Raw genomic sequence first — 20,358 nt, 5'->3', positions numbered from 1 at the left:
CACACATATATATATATAACTATAGCGTGCCCGACCATAAAGGTTCGGTGTTTCATACATACTTGGCCAACCAAGGCTCAAGGTCATACATACCTGGACCTACCAAGGCCTCAGGGTTATCCGTACCTTCTGCAAAAGTGCGCGCGCGTTTCATAATCATATACATACTCTATACATATTCATATACATATATTCTTACCCGACGTCATAAGCTCGGGGTCTTATTATAGCCCTTCATAGGCACACATACATATAATAGCTCATAAGCATCTTTAGCATCATTTTATTCTCATCATCATTACTATCATTGTCATTATCGTTACATCTACCCTATAGGCTTACTCGTCATACGAGGAACTTAGTACAATCATAGCACATCGAGCATCAGGAGCTTACTAGCTCGAAGAATCAAATCATTTGAAGGGAATCATAGTCTTATAGGAGATTTAGACGTTTGGCCAAAGAACCATGCCTTATGAAAGAAGAGTTAGCCTTACATACCTTTTCGTTCGACTATATAACACTTGCACGTTCCCTTCCACGCTTGCGTTTATACCTTCATCAAGGTCATACTATTGTTAGAATGGACAACTAGCAAAAATGGCTAAAGCTAGGGAAAATCGGACAACATCTCCTTTATTTATACAATATTCCTCCATATTGTAATTCAACTCCCAAACGTCAACAATACATTTACAATATCATAACAATAGCCTTTTGTCATCTACATTATCCATATTCTCAATTCACTTCCAATTTTCCATATTCAAGACCATAACACACAATTTCGTCCATTCACATACAATGCCTATTTCATGATCATAACGCCAGTATAACCCATTCATGTCACAACACAACAACAATCATGATTCAATTCAGACTATTTCTCAAAACGTCACTATTCATCTTTCATGACCCATTTTGCTATACTCTTCTAAAATCCAAGCATTTAAACTTCCAAATACCTTAAACAACATATAAATACCATAAATCTTACCTTAGATGTTGTAGGAACAAGCCTTATTCGAAATACTCCATTTAAGCAAAAACCCTAGTTTTTCTCCATTTGGATTTCTTCACTTGAATGGTCTTTAATGGGTTTGCTTACACTTGATTCACTTATTTTGTGTTGTTGATCACTAAAAACCCTTGAAAACATATGGAATATATGTAGAGAGATGTTTTAGAGAGAAGGATGAAATGTGGAAATGATTTCATGAACTTGGTCCCTTATTTAATAACCCATCACCGGTCTGTCGGGTTCAATATACGGTCCATTATACGGTCCTTATAATCATTATACGGTCCGTATAATTGACTGTGAAATGTGTCTTTCCTTCACCCTTCACTGTGAACGTTATACGGTCCATTATACAGGCTGTATAAATTTTTACGGTCCGTATAACTCCACCAGCGAGCAACCTTTTCTGTGATGGTTCTACAGTCCATTATACGGCCCGTAAAACATTATACGGTCCGTATAATGAGCTGTATAACCCATCAGTCCATTGCACTTGTTCTCATCGCTTCGTTTGATCTCCAAACCTTATAGAACCTTCTTAACACTTGTTTAACACTTCATTAGCAATCTAAGGGATGTTATAACTTTTTCCCAAAATGCCCTTAAGTCATCATTAACCCGTTACTCGTATTTTTCACTAGTTCATTCACTTGCGTACCAACGGAAGATTTTCCGAGGTGTAACATTCTTCCCCCCTTAAGAACATTCGTCCTCGAATGTTAAGCACTCGGGGATTCTATAGAAATTTCGCCAGAGTCTCCTCTGTAATATGGCACTACCATCCTGTCACAACAACCCATAATATTGATGCCTCACAGGGCCACAACATAATAGCATTAAAATTTGGCCTCACGCGACCAAAAACATAAAAGAAAGTATACATACCTTATGATTTTGGCGCCTCATCTTGGCCCTCGTCCAAAGGCTGGAATAGATGTGGGTATTTAGATCGCATACTTTCTTCCGCTTCCCATGTCATTTCTTCTCGATTGTTATTTCTGCAAAAAACTTTAACTGAGGCCACTTCTTTGTTTCTAAGCCTCCGTACATGCCTATCTAGTATGGCAATGGGTATTTCATCATAGGCTAGCTTCTCTGTCATTTGCACATCATTTACTGGGACGATCCTAGTAGGATCTCCAACACATTTCCGAAGCATCGAGACATGGAAAACTGGATGGACTGACTCCAAATCTGGAGGTAGATCAAACTCATAGGCCACCTTGCCTATCTTGCGCACAATCTCATAAGGCCCTATATACCGGGGACTAAGCTTCCCCTTTTTGCCAAATCTCATAACGCCCTTCATTGGCGACACTTTAAGGAATACCCAATCTTTAATTTGGAACTCTAAGTCCCTTCGACGATTATCCGCATAGGACTTCTGGCGACTTTGAGCTGCTAAAAACCGATCTTGTATGAGCTTGACTTTCTCTATGGCTTGCTGGACTAAGTCTGGCCCTATCAACTTAGCTTCTCCAGTTTCAAACCACCCAATTGGGGATCTGCACTTTCGCCCATATAAAGCCTCATACGGTGCCATTTGAATGCTAGAATGATAACTATTATTGTAAGCAAATTCAATGAGTGGCAAATGATCATCCCAACTACCTCCAAAATCTATCATACATGCCCGTAACGTATCTTCAAGAGTCTGAATAGTACGTTCGGCTTGTCCATCGGTCTGTGGATGAAATGCCGTGCTAAGGCTCACTTGGGTCCCTAAATCCGCTTGGAAAGACTCCCAAAATTTAGTTGTAAACTGAGTTTCTCTGTCTGAGATAATCGATACTGAACACCATGGAGTCTCACTATCTCTTTAACATACAGTTTTGCATAATCTTCAGCCACATACGTCGTCCTGACTGGCAAGAAGTGAGCTGACTTTGTGAGTCTATCTACAATCACCCATATGGAATCATGCTTACGTCGAGAACGGGGTAAGCCTGTAATGAAATCCATGTTAATCACTTCCCACTTCCAAGTTGGGATTTCTATAGCTTGCAACAATCCGCCCGGCTTTTGGTGCTCGATTTTCACTTGTTGGCAATTAGGACATTGAGCCACAAATTCCGCTACATCTTTCTTCATCCCATTCCACCAATATACAGACTTGAGACCACGATACATTTTCGTCGCTCCGGGGTGGACAGAATAATGGGAACAATGAGCTTCTCTCAATATTTAGTGGCGTAGCCCCGCCACAACGGGAATACATAATCTGCCTCGACATCGAAGGACTCCGTCTCCTGAAATATCAAATGATAACTCCTCTTTCTGGGGTAGTGTATCTCTGTACTGCATTAGCATGGGATCTTCGTATTGCCACTCTTTCACCTCTGCAACTAGCGACGAAACTGTTGAATTCTGAATAGTAGTTCCCTTGTTACCTGATTCCACTACTCGGACTCCTAGGCTAGCTAATTGCTGAAGCTCACGAGTCATTTCTCTCTTCTCCGGTCGTACATCACATCAACTTCCCATAGATCTGCAGCTAAGAGCATCAGCTACAACATTCGCCTTTCCGGGGTGATACAAGATATCAACATCATAATCTTTTAGCAACTCTAGCCATCGTCGTTGCCGCAAATTCAACTCTTTCTGCCTGAAAATATACTGAAGGCTCTTATGATTGGTATAAATATCCACATGGACACCATATAAATAATGTCTCCATATCTTTAAAGCATGAACCACTGCGGCCAATTCTAGATCGTGGGTCGGATAATTCTGCTCATGTTTCCGCAGTTGCCTTGAAGCATATGCAACCACTTTACCATGCTGCATCAATACACAACCTAGCCCAACACCTGAAGCATCACAATAAACAACATATCCTTCCAATCCCTCTGGAAGTGTCAAGACCGGTGCAGAAGTCAACCTATCTTTCAACTCTTGGAAACTACGTTCGCAAGCATCTGTGCACTGAAACTTTGCCAATTTCTGGGTCAATCTTGTAAGTGGTGCAGAAATAGAAGAACAACCCTCAACGAATCTCCTGTAATAACCTGCTAAGCCCAGAAAGCTACGAACCTCTGTAGGAGTTGTGGGCCGTGGCCAAGTCTTCACAGCCTCAATCTTTTGGCTATCCACTCGAATACTATCGGCTGCAACAATATGCCCTAGGAATGCCACTGAGTTCAACCAGAACTCGCATTTGGAAAACTTTGCAAACAAATCTCGAGTTCGAAGAACTCTAAGGACAATACGCAAATGATCCGCATGTTCTGCCTCGGATCTAGAATACACCAAGATATCGTCGATGAATACAATCACGAACAAATCCGGGCCTGAACACATCGTTCATCAAGTCCATGAACACTGCCGGCGCATTGATTAGCCCAAATGACATTACTCAGAACTTAAAATGGTTGTATCTAGTTCTGAAGGCTGTCTTAGTGATATCTTTCTCCCTAACTCTTACTTGGTGATACCCGGACCTCAAATAGATCTTTGAAAACCATTTGGCACCTTGCAACTGATCAAATAAATCATCAATCCTCGGAAGAGGATATTTTTTCTTAATCGTCACTTTATTCAATTGCCGATAATCAATGCACATTCTCAACAAGCCATCTTTCTTTCGGACAAACAATACGGGTGCTCCCCACCGGGATGAACTAGGCCTAATGAAGCCTTTATCAAGCAAATCTTCCAATTGCTCCTTCAACTCTTTCAATTCTGCGGGAGCCATTCTATAGGGAGGAATAGATATAGGCTTAGTGTCTGGCAACACCTCAATAGCAAAATCAATCTCCCGCTCGGGAGGAAGGCCTGGAAGCTCTTCCGGGAACACATCCGGGAATTCATTCACCACTGGAACTGACTGTAGAGTCGGCGACTCAGCTTCTACATCTTTAACTCGTACTAGATGATAAATACACACTTTTGTGATCATTTTCCTTGCCTTTAGATAGGAAATAAACCTACCTTTTGGTGATGCCGTATTTCCTTTCCATTCTAAAACTGGTTCTCCCGGAAATTGGAAACGAACCATTTTCATCCGGCAATCAATATTGGCATAACAAGAAACCAACCAATCCATACCCATAATGACATCAAAATCTACCATCTTTAGTTCATACAAGTCAACTATAGTACGGCGGTCACATATCACAACTACACAATCTCTATATACTCGGCTAGCTATTACCGATTCACCCACGGGTGTAGACACCTCAAAAGGTTTGATCGACTCCGGCTCGATTATAAATCGACCGGCTATATAGGGAGTAACATATGACAATGTGGAGCTCGGATCAATCAAAGCATATACATCATGAGAGAATACCGATAATATACCTGTGACCATGTCAGGAGAAGACTCAAGATCTTGGCGTCCAGCCAAAGCATAAATACGGTGCTGAGGACCGCTAGAAGTGGGAGCTCTCCCTCTGCCTCTACCATGGACGACTGGGGCATGTGAACCTGGCCCCGTAGGGCATGCAGATGCTGAAGATCCGGCTGCCGAACCTGATGGTTGGGTCCTACCTCTACCATGTACTGAGGGGCAATCACGCATGATATGGCCTGGTCGACCACATGAATAGCAACCATCTGAGCCCAATCGGCATCGACCCCAATGATACTTCCCACACTGGGAACATCGTGGTACAGGTGGCCTTGACTGGCCTGGATCATCTCTGAACTGAGGTCCTGAATAACTCGGGCTCGGCCCTGAACGAGCAGATCTATCAAGGCTCTGGCCTAAAAACCGTGGAGATGCACTAGTCATAGAATATCCTGAATGTCTAGGGAACTGCTGCCTGTGTCCGCCTCTGGACTCACTCATCGGGCCTGAAGATCTGGCACTCTTGCTATGACCCTATCCTGCTCGCGTTCACTTCTACGCTGCTATAGGATTTCTTCTAAGTTCTGAGCATGTGCCTGAATGAGTGCAATATCCATACCGTTCTGAAGGGACGCAGTCAAGCATCTATCCATCAAGTGTGGTCCTAAGCCCTTCACAAATCGGTGTACCCGGTCACCCATATCCACTACCATGGCCGAAGCATACCTGGCCAAGGAATTGAAGCGGAGACTATATTCTAGAGCACTCATACTACCTTGCCTCAAATTTAAGAACTTATCGGCCCTAGCTCGCAGAACTTCTGGAGGTATATAGTGTCGGAGGAAAGCATTAACAAACTCTTGCCATACCGGTGGAGGTGCATTGGCTCCCCGTAAAGCCATCCAAACCGTATACCACTAGATTGAGACATCTCTCAACCTATATGACGCTAGCTCCACCGACTCGGTGTCTGAAGCATGTATCAATCGAAGCGTCCTCAACATGCCATCAATGAAGTCCTGCGGATTCTCCTCCGGCTTTGACCCAAAGAATTCCGGAGGGTTTAAAGTAATGAAGTCACGGGTTGAAGCATCTGGTGGAGGAGCTGGCTCCTCAGTAATAGGCACTGCCTGGGAGGACTGAGATTGGGCCGCACTCTGGGCCTCACTTTCCTCTACTACCGGTGGTGGTGCTCTTTCAGCCTGCTTTTCTGCCACCGTCTTGCCCTTTTGGGCTGCTGTAGCCTTTCTCTTTTTAGGCATTTCTGAAATACACAACACACGATTAAGGAACAAGAATTTCTTACATCATAGCTCTATCACACGATTCTTATGAAGAAAGAAGGTCATTTATTCCTAAAATGTCCGCAGCTTCCTGTTTATAAGTGTGGCGCGCAACACACCCATAACCAAGACTCTACTAGACACGGCTCGTAGACACACCCTAGGACTGAACTGATCTGATACCACTTTTGTCACGACCCGACTACGGCCGCGACGAGCACCCGGCGCTACCCCACCCGGGCACCCCTTTAACATACTTTCACATAACGTCTAGGTGAGCCATAAATCAAATCATGCATTCTAGCCATCAATCACACTAGTCCCAATTGGACGACAACATTTCTTATATCATCATAGGCATCTATGCCACATCAATGTACATGGGCCGACAAGGACAACAAAATGACATACAAAAATATAGGCCGACACGGCCAAACACATCTAACCACATACACATGTCTACGAGCCTCTAAGAAGGTTGTAACATATCACATGAGCGGGACAGGATCCCGCTATGCCCATAATTATGTACACAAAAGAATAAGTACCCAAAAGCAATAGCTCCGAATGAAATGGAGCTCCGCTATGTAGTACCTGAAAATATAGCTTTGCATCAATCCTGTCTCCCTGTGCACCTGCGGGCTTGACGCAGCATCCACAAACAAAATGACGTAAGTATGAACAAATTACTGAGTATGTAAAGCATAATCAATATCAATATGAAAGCTTAAGAGTCAACATATGAGATAGCATAACATGGGAGATAATAATATCGTCGTCATAGCACTTACTTGCTTTCCACAAGGACATTCCATTTCTATTGCGTATCCATGCACATACATCCATATCCGTATTTATTTACCTTCACATTCATTTTTATAAAAAATTGTACTCATATTGATGTCATACACACACACACACACACATATATATAGCTATAGCGTGCCCGACCATAAAGGTTCGGTGTTTCATACATACTTGGCCAACCAAGGCTCAAGGTCATACATACCTGGACCTACCAAGGCCTCAGGGTTATCCGTACCTTCTGCAAAAGTGCGCGCGCGTTTCATAATCATATACATACTCTATACATATTCATATACATATATTCTTACCTGACGTCATAAGCTCGGGGTCTTATTATAGCCCTTCATAGGCACACATACATATAATAGCTCATAAGCATCTTTAGCATCATTTTATTCTCATCATCATTACTATCATTGTCATTATCGTTACATCTACCCTATAGGCTTACTCGTCATACGAGGAACTTAGTACAATCGTAGCACATCGAGCATCGGGAGCTTACTAGCTCGGAGAATCAAATCGTTTGAAGGGAATCATAGTCTTATAGGAGATTTAGACGTTTTGCCAAAGAACCATGCCTTATGAAAGAAGGGTTAGCCTTACATACCTTTTCGTTCGACTATATAACACTTGCACGTACCCTTCCACGCTTGCGTTTATACCTTCATCAAGGTCATACTATCGTTAGAATGGACAACTAGCATAAATGGCTAAAGCTAGGGAAAATCGGACAGCATCTCCTTTATTTATACAATATTCCTCCATATCGTAATTCAACTCCCAAACGTCAACAATACATTTACAATATCATAACAATAGCCTTTTGTCATCTACATTATCCATATTCTCAATTCACTTCCAATTTTCCATATTCAAGACCATAACACACAATTTCGTCCATTCACATACAATGCCTATTTCATGATCTTAACGTCATTTATAACCCATTCATTTCACAACACAACAACAATTATGATTCAATTCAAACTATTTCTCAAAACGTCACTATTCATCTTTCATGACCCATTTTGCTATACTCTTCTAAAATCCAAGCATTTCAACTTCCAAATACCTTAAACAACATATAAATACCATAAATATTACCTTAGATGTTTTAGGAACAAGCCTTAGTCGAAATACTCCACTTGAGCAAAAACCCTAGTTTTTCTCCATTTGGATTTCTTGACTTGAATGGTCTTTAATGGGTTTGCTTACACTTGATTCACTTATTTTATGTTGTTGATCACTAAAAACCCTTGAAAACTTGTGGAATATATGTAGAGAGATGTTTTAGAGAGAAGGATGAAATGTGGAAATGATTTCATGAACTTGGCCCCTTATTTAATAACCCATCACTGATCTGTCGGGTTCATTATACGGTCCATTATACGGTCCGTATAATTGACCGTGAAATGTGTCTTTCCTTCACCCTTCACTGCGAACGTTATACGGTCCATTATACGGGCCGTATAAATTTGTACGGTCCGTATAACTCCACCAGCGAGCAACCTTTTCTGTGATGGTTCTATAGTCCATTATACGGCCCGTAAAGCATTATACGGTCCGTATAATGAGCCGTATAACCCATCAGTCCACTGCACTTGTTCTCGTCGCTTTGTTTGATCTCCAAACCTTATGTAACCTTCTTAACACTTGTTTAACACTTCATTAGCAATCTAAGGGACGTTATAACTCTTTCCCAAAATGCCCTTAAGTCATCATTAACCCGTTATTCATATTTTTCACTAGTTCATTCACTTGCGTACCAACGGATGATTTTCCGAGGTGTAACAATAAGTGTTAAGGAGATATCATAAGGATTGGAGATCAAACGAATCAAAAAGAATGCATTTTCTCAAAAATGGAGTTTGTGGACAGTTTGCCGCCGCATATTGAGCTTGTTATGGAGCAACCTAGTCATAAACTTCCCAAGTTTAGGCAGCTCACTGCCCAACACCACCCCAAGATGCAGTGGAGAGATGCGGCCGCAAGTTGCCATGTAACGACCAAAGTCGTTATAGTGTCTTCGGCGTGTTCACTTTTTACCCGAGAGGGACCGTTGACACGCTTCCCGATGTTTCTAGACCGGATTCGGGCAACTTTGGTGAAAATATATGCTAAACTGAAAAATGGTTGACCCGAATTTGATTTTTGGGCAAACTGACCTTTTTCAGAACTCTATCAATTTCGAGAGGTCCAGATGGTCATTTAGAACCTGTATGTGTAGTTAGTTCGGTTCCTAATGCATTCGGATGCATTCCGGGATTTAGGATGGGAAATTGGAATTAAGGCATCAGGGGTTGACTCGGTCAACGAGGACTCCGTTGGAAATTTTGAGACCACGAGCGCGTTCGTAGTGTATATTTGTGTGGATTTAGGTGGTCGGGTTGTGAGCAGATGGCCTCGGGAATAACCCGAGATTTCGATTGGAGACAAATAAAAGAGGGGAATTCTGGTGTCTGGTGCCCCCAATGGCGGCACCGCTGTGGCGGTGTGATGACCGTTGGGGCGGCCATGTGTAATGTTAGCCACACTTCTGTGGCAGCATATCAGCCACCATAGCGGCACCCCTACCGCCGTGGCAGTGACACGCAGTTATATTTCATAAAATGTGTCTTAAATAAGTCTTAGACCTTCATTATTTCCCATCTCGATATTGAAGCTTGAGGAAACTATTCTTAGAGATAATTTGGAGAAATTCTTGGAGGTAAACCTTGCCTAATCCTTCACTCTTCCTTAATCACAATCATCTTAGATTTCCCCCTTCCCTTTAACAATCCCTTAGAGATGGAATTTGAAGGAGGGTTTTGGGAAACTTTTCCTTAGGGTCATGTATGATAAATTGATGATGGTTGTTCTAAAATTTGATGAATCTAAGCTTATTAATCACATATCTTCCACTTTTAAATGTTGAATTTCGAATTTGGAGATTTAGGGTACATACCCAATTTGGGGGTTTTTACTTGAATCAGAAATTAGGCTAATCCTTGGGCTAAGTCAACAATTAATGGTCAGATTATGATTACCCAGGACTCAATTTGGTATTTTGCCCTCGAATTTCCTATTTCGCCCTTGTGGGCCCATTTCCCTAATTTCTAGGGTTAAAATGGACCGAATTGAAATAGTAGCAGTATTAGTATTATTCTTCATGATTTCTAATATAGAATTCAATTATGCTTAGACTACTTTGGTTCCGAGGTTCAGCGGAAGGGCAAAGCGAATGAGTGACTTGTTGGTTTTGCGGTTCGGCAGTCCAGGTAGGTTATGGCTTACCTCTAGTGAGACTTCGCATAGCGAAGCCCCTATTTAAAATATAATGTCGGAGACAGCATTGAACCTTCAGGTATGAAGTTAGGTTGGATATTGTCTTAGGTTGGGCCCCGTTGTGTGTTGGGACTAGCCACCCCGTTATGTGTGCTTTGATTGTTCCATTTTGATGGTTGATGCCATGAGTAGTTGGTAGCTATTGGAATCTGTGTTATTGTCGTGATTGAGGTAGAATTGACATACCCGTTGTTGGTATTTGTACTTGGATACATTGTTGGCGTACCCACCGATGGTACTTGTGATATTGATATATTGTTGGCATACCACTCTTGGTATTGTGATATGATACATTGTTGACGTACCCCGTTGTTGGTACTTGTGATATTGAGTTCTATTTTTTATGATTGATATTCTCATTGCATCCATTCTCACTTATTCATGATGCATGACCGATACCTAGTGATGATCCGGTATCGTTGATGGAGTAAAACTGATATTTTAATAAACTCTTTACTTAAGTGATTGTGAAAAGGCCGATGTCCGAAGATCAACTCCGGAATCGTCAATTGTGTGAAGTTGATATTTGATAAACTCTTTTACTTGAGTGATTGTGAAAAGGCTGATGTCCGAAGATTAACTCCAGAATCGTTGATTGTATGAAACTGACATTTGATAGACTCTTTTACTTGAGTGATTGTGAAATGGCCGATGTCTGATGATCTATCCCGTCATCGTTGTTGCATGGCCGATTCCAATGATATTCCAAAATCGTTGTTGGTGCTTGGACTCCGCGAGTCCCCCAGGGTGGTGCCAGTGAGACTCCCCCTGTGAGCAATTAGCCAGGGTCCCAGGATGGGTGGCACTTAGACTTCGCGAGTCACGCTGGGTTGTGCTACCGAGACGTCGATATTTCCGTCCGGAGAACATTTGTGTACCTCATTTGCATCGCATTACATTTCATTCACCCCATCTTTGCATTGCATTATGACTTGGTTGAGATTCTTGGTGATTGAATTGTGATGATTGGATTGGATTGGATCGTATATATTCGGACTTGACATATTTGAGTTTGAGGTTCTATATAGGTGATGATGGATACTTGGTTGTAATCTTATTTTCTTATACTTGTGAGATTCCTTGTTATCTACTTATCTTCTGAATTGTGTTAACTATTCTTAGTCGGCCAATGATGCCTACCAGTACTGTGGTTTATACTGACCTACACTTCTCTGACCCGTGGCTGGTCGACTCTTCAGCTTCCACTCGAATTTTCCAGGGTGAGCATGGCGTCCGCTGACCTTGACGACTCTTCTATTTTCATGTCTTACTTTATTTCAGAGACATAGATATTAGTACTTACATATTGTATTATTCTTCCTAGATGCTCTTGTATTATTCATACTAGACCCTGGGGGTATTTACTGTCTTCCGCACTTTTTACTACTATCTATCTATATATATCGTGAGACTTACGTATTTGTTATTTTCGCGACTTAATTTCTTCAATTTATCTATTGGTACGTTTTTGGGACGAGGGTTCACTTACGGAGGTGGAAAGGTAAGTGCCCGCACGGCCAAAGCAAAATGGGTCATGACATGCCACTTGCTTGGCCGCATCTCCACAGCAAGTTGAGGCGGAGGGGCAGTTCAAGAGCTTTTTAAAGTTCTGAAAAGTCTCATTTCATGTATACACTTTCCATACTTGTCTCTCTACATTATAAGTGTATTCTTGAAGGTTCTCGATCATCCCAAATCATTCCAAACCATCACAAGAGAAGATCAAGCTCTAAAATCCCAAGCTAGTTCATGCAAAATAATTGTTCTTGCTTCTACTTGATGTTGTGGTGAATTTAGTCTTAAAGTAAGTCGTGTGAGGTAAATTTCTTCTAGTATCAGGTATGTTCTTCATCTTATTCCCTATATTGAGTTGACTTGACGGTTTAGCAAGTCTCAAAATGAAGAGAATCATAGTAGAGAAGTCACAAGGTATTAAGTTGAAGTTGATGGCTATGGGTTGATTTTGAAAGGACGTTTTGGATTGACTTAAGTTTAATCTGAATGTAATCGCTTGGCTATGGTATTTTTGATGTTGTTATCGTTGTTTGGGAGTTGTCTTGAAGTTTGTGGAAGTAGATGATATAAGGGAGATGCTGCCAATTTTCACTGGCTCACCAATTAATGTAGTTTGACCTTAAGAGACATTATATGACTTGACCTTCGTATAAATCACCTTGAATGTAGATTTGCAAGCTTGGGAGGATAGACGTTGAGTGTTTAAGTAGACAACGAGGTATGTTAGGGCTATCCCTTTCTTTCTTATGGCATGATCCTGTTGTTACAAACTTATACGAAAGATATCCATATTTACTCCATTCCTAGAAACACTAGAAGCAAATGGTTCTTGATGATCTTATGATGTTATTGGTACTTGCATCATGATTATTGATCTTTATCTCAAGGTTATTGATCTTGTTTTATGATTGTTGATCTCATCTTATGGTTTTTGATCCTTCAAGGTGAGATATGCCAACTGTCACGACCCGACTAGGGGCCGTGACGGGTACCCGGAGCTAACCACCGAGCACCACTCATTTCCCTACTCGTCATAGTCATCACACACTTCTTTACCATTTATAAATTCATAATCATAAGACAATCATTTTGTCATTTGAAAACATAATTGATTTTTATATACATACGCCCTTCGGCTATCAAAATAATGACATGTACACCATAGTAGCATCGTGAGACCATACTACCCACACATACGTATCTACGAGCCTCTACTAGAGTACTTGACATATGGACGGGACAAGACCCCGTCGTGCCCAAAATACTTATACATATATATATACACAAAAGTATAAACCCGATTAGCACCTCCGGAATAATGGAGTGCTTCTGCAAATCTGCTGACAGCTCCTAAAGGTCTGCGCCGTCTCCCTGTCTACCTGTGGGCATGAACACAGTGTCCAAAGAAAATGGACGTCAGTACGAATATTGTACTGAGTATGTAAGGCATGAATGAAATAAACATGATAGAGAAATCGTAAGTCATAAGGTGAAGGCAAAACCTGCGTGACCCTTATGGATGAATAGATTTCATACATATATCACATATACATAATCGTCTTGCATGAATCATCATAGCGTATAAATCATCATCGTAGTATCGTAGCTTCTCATACACATAATGCATTATCCTTATTCGGCCACGTAGGGCTCGACAACATCCGTATTCGGCAACGTGGTGGCTCGACAGTATCCGTATTCAGCCACGTGGTGGCTCAACAGTATCACATACATATCTTCTGTATTCGGCCACGTAGTGGCTCGACCATATCACATACATCATAACAAGGATCAGTATATCTCATCATCATCATTGTCATCATATACATCTTGTCACGACCCAAACCCGTGGGCCGCGACTGGCACCCTAACTGGGTACCCATACGTACCTACCTGACAGAATCGGCGTACCAGACAGAACATTTCAAATAGGTGTTTACAGATTCAAGCCAATACAGATACGACGCGCGCGAAAATATATATACATATGCATACTGAAACTTTTGCATAAGCCGATGAGGCTAACATAACAGACCGAGTCACAAAATCGTACGCACCTACCTGAACAGATGTAACCCGTAACCCACATACATATCTACAGGCCTCTAACAGACATACAGAGTCATATGACGGGACAGGGCCCCGCCGTACCCAGAGTTACCATACGTACAGAATATACAGATGTCATAAGATATATATACCAAAAGAACACGCTCCGGATCAAAGGAGCTCTCCAAAATAGTAGAATCTGTGCGCTAGACTGGCGGCGTATCACCGGGTGCGTCTGTACCTGCGGGCATGTAACGCAGCCCCCGAAGAACCGGGGGTCAGTACGAAAAATGTACCGAGTATGTAAAGCGGAAATATAACAAACATAATCATAGTCTGAATCAGAAGTACGGAAGTATAGCCAACGGAATCATAATCCAACGAACAGACTGAGGTATACCGGAAAGAGTTGTAATTCAGACAGACAGGCGGAAGAATACCGGACAGAATCATAATCCGAACGGACAGACAGAAATGTACCGAACATAATCACAACCCAGACGGACAGACAGAATCATAGTCCAGACGGACGGATAGAATCATAGTCCAGGCGAACAGACAGAATCATAATTCATACGGACAGATGGAAGTATGATCCAAACGGACGGACAGAATCATGCATGCAGAGTCATACAGAGTCATATGCTTATACAGATACAGATAGCATATACATACATACATACATACAGATCCAGGCCCTCTCATGAGGGACGCGGTAACAGAACCCGGCCCTCTTAGTACGGGACGCGGTGGACAGATAGAATCAGATCATATGCCATCCTGGCCGCCATCCCCATACACAAAGCATAATATCATACAGATATAAACAGATCCCAGCCCGCACACCGAGGGACGCGGTGAACAATGCAGAGGAGTATGCACGATAACAGAACCTGGCCCGGGACGCAGTGAAGGAAGCATTGAGACATCCACGAACAGATTAATGAGAAACCACATACATACAGATCATTATACAGACTCAATCAAACTGAAGTATGCCAAGCGGCGAGTCAAATCAAAGTATCCGAATAGTGTGCACAATATGCGCCTATATCCTACTCGGGAAGGCACGACAAATTATTACCAGAATCTGATTTCCAGATGTCAAAACAATTTTGTAAGATTTATATAAAAAGTAGTCATATCATGATCAGAATAATAGTCCAGATGTTGCTTGTGAAAAACGGACAGAAATAAGACAATTTAGGTCATACAATAGGTATAGGGGCTCCGTGGGCCCACCTCGGACCAACTCGAGGCGACATACGTAAATTACTGATAATAGACCTTATGAGGTCATCCATAATCATTTGGAAGTATTCCGACTCCGTTTAGGAAAGTTTCATACAAAAGTTCACTTTAGGGACAAGTTATAAGAAAAGTAATTCAATCTTACTGAAGGAATTGGAGCGGATTTCCATCTCGAATTTCGAGGAACGGAGTCGTATTTAAGGCTCGCGGCCGAGCCTATTATGTTCAGAACATGCCTAAGAATGAAGGGGTAGGCTTTACATACCTCAATTGCGCCTTATGCTCGCTTGGCTTCACTTCCAATTTCGTTCAGAATCTACAAATGGTCATGTTTACCAATTGTCAAATTCAAGCCTTTAAGATTCCAAATTTTATTGCATACTTGCCTACCGAAATTTCGGCAGCATTTCCCCTATATATATAACATCCCCGAGACTTATCTCGGCTTAATATATCAACACAGCACCCAACAACAACATCAATAACAACAACAAGTATTACAAAATATGCAATATGGCATTACTAGCCATCTTTCCGACATAGCACAATATCTTTCATTCCGACCTTACACTTCCAAACCAATCTTACCATTTTCATATTCATCACTTAACAAGGTCACTACAACATACTTCGGAGGCATATCATACCATTTTCACAAAATATTCATAAGGTATACACAATATACAAGTTTCCTACCAAGGGCATAATTCACCCACAACTTCCAATCTTTTAGCAAACATGTTCATGACATATTCATATCTTCCAACTTCATCAATGACAATCATAATTTGCCTCTTACTACCTTCATTTCCATATTTACATAAGTTACGATAAACTTGCATGTTTTCCTACAACAACTTAACAACCATTTTTCCATAACAACAAGAACCATTATTCTTTTATTCACTTCACCATAACACACTTAACATACTAACGGAATTTAATTCACATTCCATCCTACACATAGCACCACACGGCCATACATTATAATTTCCAACTTTCACTAATTCATTCAACTTTCACTTCCAATACAATTTCTACTATAACTACAACTAGATTCCAACATGAATTCAAGTCATCATAGACATGCAATATATGCATACATTAGGCTAACACTCATATCATCCCAACACACAAAATTTTCATGCTTTTCATTCATTTCCACACACTACATCATACATATACCTTCCATAACATAACAAAAACATAGAATCCTTACCTTTCCTTCAAGTTCTTCACTTGCCACTAGAGTTGTCCTCTTGCCAAAATAATTATACCAAGTTGTAGAGAATCTTAAGCTTGGTAATAGTCCCACAAGAAATGAATTTTTGAACCCAAGATTAGGCTCCAAGAATTTTATCTTTCTCCTTTCTCTTTTTCTCCTCTCTAGCCGTGACCTCTTTTTTTTTTTTTTGTTCTTGATTTTTCTTTGTTTTTCTTGAAGCTTCTAGCAAGCTTATCCACATATATAATTAATTAACCACATAATAATTTGTGGGTTTGGGCCAACCTATGGCCGGTTGGGCTTCCCCTTGTTGGGCCTCATTTCTCTTATATGTTTTTGAGTCCAAATGGTTACATTTTGTAATTCATGAAGCAAATTTTCAAAATTCCAATTTTTGCCCTTGGCCTCCTTTCGTTATTCCACACCAATATATATTCATAGCCGACACATTCATACCAAGTAAGGTCCAAATATGGCCTTATTCATTACAAGTCAAGTTATCTCAATTTTTTTCGAACATGCAAAAATGTCGGATGTAACACATCTTATAGGCGTATCGTAACCTTTCATTAATGCACACATTTAAATTTAAAGATAATCTATGAAAATCACATCATATTCGTAGCATGGACTTCGTATGAATATCGTAGGATAGACTTCATAACTTCTAGGCTTAAACTCAACATTACCACTATCGTTTATATAGCATATCTCTTACCTGTTGTCTCATGTGAAATCCTCTATAAACACAGACTCGCAACTTTACGGAACATTGGTTATAAGATGTGCATTAAGGCTTATGGACAATCTATAACAATGTCGGGGTGACATAAGGTCGAGAACCCCCGATTACATTATGGAGCATTCATAGGTATTTTGCCTCACCTTGAAGGAATTAGTATATAAGGTAAGTGTATATAACAACTAACACTAATAGATCATAGTTAATGTCGTTAGCTTTGTAAAAACATTATACCATGATCTCTAAGATCTTTAGACTCAAGTTTATCATCTTCATTATCGTGTTCATAGCATGCCTCACGTGGCTATTCCTGATCATAAACTCTTAGTTTTCCGAAGGGTAGGAAGGTCATGGACAGGTAGGGAACATAATATCATAGAGGTTACATAAGGATCATTAGTTCCGTAAGAATATCGTATCCTAACTTTAGAACTTATATACTTATATCCATCATCGGTATCGTCATGCTCGTAGCATATCGCTTTCCTTTATCTTGTGAAGCTCTTCATAATTGCAGACTCATAGTTTTTGGTACGTAGGAAAATCATGAAGGAGGAGGGGATATCATGTCATAAGATTCATGCCTTGGAATGAAAGGATTAGCCTTACATACCTTTGTCGTTTACTAATATGTCGCTTGCTTGTTCTCCTTTAACGCCCACGTTTCTACCTTCAAGAGAAGTCGCATTAACGTTAGTTAATTGGCTATAAGAACGTGCTACTATTTCTAGGGAAAATTGGGCAGCATTTCCTTTGTTTCTACTACTTTTCCCATATTCTATATCAACTCCCAAACTCTCACAACAACATTCACAATATTGCAATCAACAATCATCATTTATATACATTGACCACAATCCACCATTTCTCTTCAATTTCTCCACATTTATGGTTATAGCTCACTATCGCGTTTTCTCATATATGATACTTCTTTCATGTTCTAAATGTCATTCATAACATTTTTATAATCACAATTTATCAATGATCATGGCTCAATTCAAACCTTTACTCAACATTGCTACTATTCACACCCTCATGACCCATTTCTTACATCCTTCTATAATCTAAGTGTTTCAACTCTTCAGTACCCTAAATAACATGTAAATACCATAAAACTTACCTTAGATGTTGTAGGAACAAGCCTTGAGTGGTATTACTCTTCTTGCACCAAAACCCTAGTTTGCTTCTCTTGAAATTTCTTAACATGGATGAACTTTGATGAGTTTCATACACTTGATTCACTTGGATTCTTGATATTGATCTTTGATTTCCTTTGTTTTCTTGTAGATGAAGAGTGGAGAATATTCTAGAGGTTTCTAGAGAGAAGTATCGTGGGAATTAAATGAATTTAATAAGCTTGGGTCTCCTTTTAATGACTTAAAATCTAATCCGGAATGAACAGTAGTCGAAGTGCACAGTGGTCGTAAATCCAGTTTATGGTCCGTATTCCAGTTTACGGGCCGTATTTTGTGGTCGTATTTAAGCATAACAAAACCAGAAAGGTATGCTGGGATCATGGTGATTTACGATCGCGGTTTATGGGTTGTATCTCAATTTACGGTCCGTATTCCAGGTCGTTTTTAACCATTTGAACATTTTGCAGAAAGTTAAAGTTTTTGTAAGTTTGAATACGACATGGCAGTTTACGGGCCGTATACCACTTTACGGTCCGTATTTCATTTTACGATCGACTGGGCCAAAGTCCGCAACTTTCACGTCTTCAAAACCTATAATCAGTCATTGTAGAGCATAACCTATCTCTTGTTCCCATTGCTTTTGAAATCTTACTTAGGGTCGTCAAACGTCATTCCCTTCCGAATAAAACATCGTATACTCGTATTCTCCATTGGTCTATTCGTTGTACGTTCACGGGGAAATTTCCGAGGTGTAACACTCTTCCCCCCTTTGGAACATTCGTCCTCGAATGTTAAGTCATTGGGGATTCTAGAAAAAAAAAATCGCCAGAGTTTCCCTTGTAATATGGCATTACCTACCTGTCACAACAACCTATAATGTCCTTGCCTCACAGGGCTACATCACAATATCAACTTATCTATGGCCACACATGACCAAAAGCATGAAAAGTAAGCATATATATACCTTATATCGTTGGCGTTTCATCTTGAATGTCTCCTGGGGGTTGAAATAAGTGCGGATACTTGAACTTCATACTCTCATCTCCATAAAACATATTGACAATATAGTTTACATGATAAGGGAGCTTTCATTCATAATTAACTTACTCAGTAGCATATGTCATTCTTTCATTCATATCTAACTAACTCTATCTTTTCTCTATCCTTCAACAACTACTATCTTGGAAGTTCTACTCCTCATATATTACTTCCTTAAGACTTAAGTACCATCGTCCCTACAATCTCCTTTAAGTCCCATCGGTAGTACATTTTGTTTTAAAAGGTATTTCATAAAGATTACAGGTGATGGATCAATACTGTCCTCAAGGATATATATAAACATTGTTAATACCACATATCGTACTTTATCGATTACCGTCGCTACATAGATTAAAACCTCTCAATTCATACTTGCTTAATATTACAAATATTCATTTCTCCTTTCACACATTATTAAAGGTGCAGATGTACCTGTGACGGCATCGGGGTATGACTTTAGATCCTGTCGCTCAGATAAAGCATATATACGGGGCTGAGTGGCACCTGAAGTAGATGCTCCCCCTCTGCCTCTACCTCAACCTACTGAGATCGGGGGAGTCTGCCCTCCCGGGCGCACCGAAGAAGAACCAGCCGCTAATCCTACGGGCTGAACCGCACGCCTACCGCCTCGAAATGGGCACTCTCTCATAATATGACCTGACTAGCCGCAAAC

Source organism: Lycium barbarum, chromosome 1 (genome assembly GCF_019175385.1).
Source record: "Lycium barbarum isolate Lr01 chromosome 1, ASM1917538v2, whole genome shotgun sequence".
Lineage (NCBI taxonomy): Eukaryota > Viridiplantae > Streptophyta > Magnoliopsida > Solanales > Solanaceae > Lycium > Lycium barbarum.
Note: the sequence above shows the minus strand (reverse complement) of the source record.